The following is a 2,441-nucleotide window of genomic DNA, read 5'->3' as shown; positions in this document are numbered from 1 at the left end:
AGGCAGACAGACAGCACCACCTCACTGATCTCCGCAGCCCCATATCCAGCACTGCTCCTGCACAGCCTCAGCATTTGATACATATTTTATTAAGTAAACAAACAAACAACAACAACAACAAAACGAATGTGGCCCAGCTGGCATGGCTCAGTGATTGAGCGTAGACCTATGAACCAGGAGGTCAAGGTCCGATTCCTGGTCAGGGCACATGCCTGGGTTGTGGGTTCCATCCCCAGTGTGGGGCGTGCAGCAGGCAGCAGATCAATGATTCTCATCATTGATGGTTCTCTCTCTCCCTCTCCCTTCCTCTCTGAATCAATAATCCTATATAATAAAAGCCTAATATGCTAAGTGTCCGTTGGCAGGTCAGCCATTCAACCAATCAAAGTATACTATGCTAATGATATGCTAAGGCCACTCAACTACTCACTATGACGTGCACTGACCACCAGGGGGCAGACAGTCGACCGGTAAGATAGCTTGCTGCTGGGGTCCCGCCGATCGGGACTGAGCGAGATGGGCCGGACGCACCCTGGAGCCCCCCGTGGTCCCTCCCGCGGTCTCTCCCCAGCTGGCCAACCTCCTGTGTCCCTCCCCTGCCCCAATTGTGCACTGGTGGGGTCCCTTGGCCTGGCCTGGGCCCTCTCCCAATCCGGGCTGGGGGACCCCCCCCCCCCCAGTGCACGAATTTTGTGCACTGGGCCTCTGGTAATAATAATAAAAAAAATAATGCCAAGGGCACTTTTGGGGGAGACAAAAGAGTAAATTTGATTAAGGAAACCAAGCCCATACGTGCCACCACATTTCTGGTGACATTTTCCAAGTCACCTCTACCTTCAGGCTACTCCTTCCTAGAGTAGGGTCCCCTCTGGTCTCGAAGGCCTGCGGAGCTCCCCTGCCACACACACACACACACACACACACACACACACACCACAGGCCCACCAACCCTCTCGGGCCCCTGGTCTCTGATCCGTGTGCAGCCCCTTGGCCGGGTGCGCGGGGTCATCCAGGAGTCGTGGCGGTGGGATGAGATGCTTCTCACGGGCGTTATGTCATCCCGCTCTCAGGCTGGGCGAGCCCTTTGATCTCCGGCCCACACGTGGCAGCGGGTGGCAGCCACCCATGTCCTCCGCAGCAGGCTGGTTTCCAGGAATGCCTTTGGCCCTGGCCTGCGTCCCTCCCGCCTTCCAGTGAGAGCACTCCCCATGCCCGAGGTCAGCCGCCCAGCCTCCCCTGGGCCCGGCGCTCAGGAAAGTGGAGTCGAACCTGTTGGCCACCTTCTTGGCTCAGACTGTGAAGGCGCTGCTTCCGCGAGGCTGGCCCCGTCTCCCGTCCTCAGCGGCAGCCTCACTGTGGGCCTGGGGGTGGGGAAACCCAGGACTGGGTTCAGGGGTGAAAGAAAGGCTGGATCTCGCTGTCTGAATGCTAACCTCTCTGACAATGGGAATTTAAAAATATATATATTTTTACTGATTTCAGAGAGGAAAGGAGAGGGAGAGAGAGAGAAACATCAGTGATGAGAGAGAATCATTCATTGATCGGCTGCCTTGTGCAGGCCCCCCACTGGGATTTGAGCCCGCAACCCGGGCATGTACCTTGACAGGGAATCGAACCCTGACCTCTTGGTTCATGGGTCGATGCTCAACCATTGAGCCATGCTGCCCGGGTGACAATGGGAATTTAAAAAATCAAGTCCAAAGGGCAGGCTCACGGATGCATTTATTTATTTTCTGAAATAAGCTCACTTAAGCCGCATGCTTTCCTCTTTAAAGGATGTGGAGTTTTGCCTCTATTCCAACTGGCTCTGTCTCTGCTCTCTGGCCTCTGACGACAGTCCAGGCAAACGCACAGAAGGAAAGCTACTTTGGGCCGCACGCCAGTGTCCCGCGTGGGCAGGTGTGGCTCCTGGCCCCAGGCGGGAGGTGAGGGGAAAGGTGCGCCCCCCCCCCCCCCCCCCCCCCGTCCCTTCTGCTATGGAACAGCCCAGAGAGGGAAGTCCAGGGGCTTGAAAGAGCGGGCAGAGGAGAGAATCTAGCAGTTCGAGACCAGGATGCACAGAAGTGCGCATCCTCCCAGGCACTTCCACGGGCCAGGCCGCTTCAAACAGAGGCCTCCTGGGGCTGGGTGGTAGGAACTCGGGCTTCTCTGACTAAGACTTCTGGGGCCCAGAGGCAAGTATTTCACACTCTTCCCAACCTTGAACATAAACCAGTGGGGAAAGGGTCGCTTCAAACCACAACTTCTTTCTGGAAAGAGAGACCTAGTGAGATTCTGGATATAAAAAGGTGGACTTGGGGGGCAGTGTGTGTGTGTGTGTGTGTGTGTGTGTGTGTGTGTGTGGGGGGGGGGGGGGGGGGGGGGGGGGGTGGTGATTTAGGAAGAAACAATGAAAAGACTTGAACTCTCAGCACAGTAGAGAGGAAACTGGCTTCTCAGAG

The sequence above is a fragment of the Myotis brandtii genome, unplaced genomic scaffold, assembly GCF_000412655.1.
Source record: "Myotis brandtii unplaced genomic scaffold, ASM41265v1 scaffold131, whole genome shotgun sequence".
Lineage (NCBI taxonomy): Eukaryota > Metazoa > Chordata > Mammalia > Chiroptera > Vespertilionidae > Myotis > Myotis brandtii.
Note: the sequence above shows the minus strand (reverse complement) of the source record.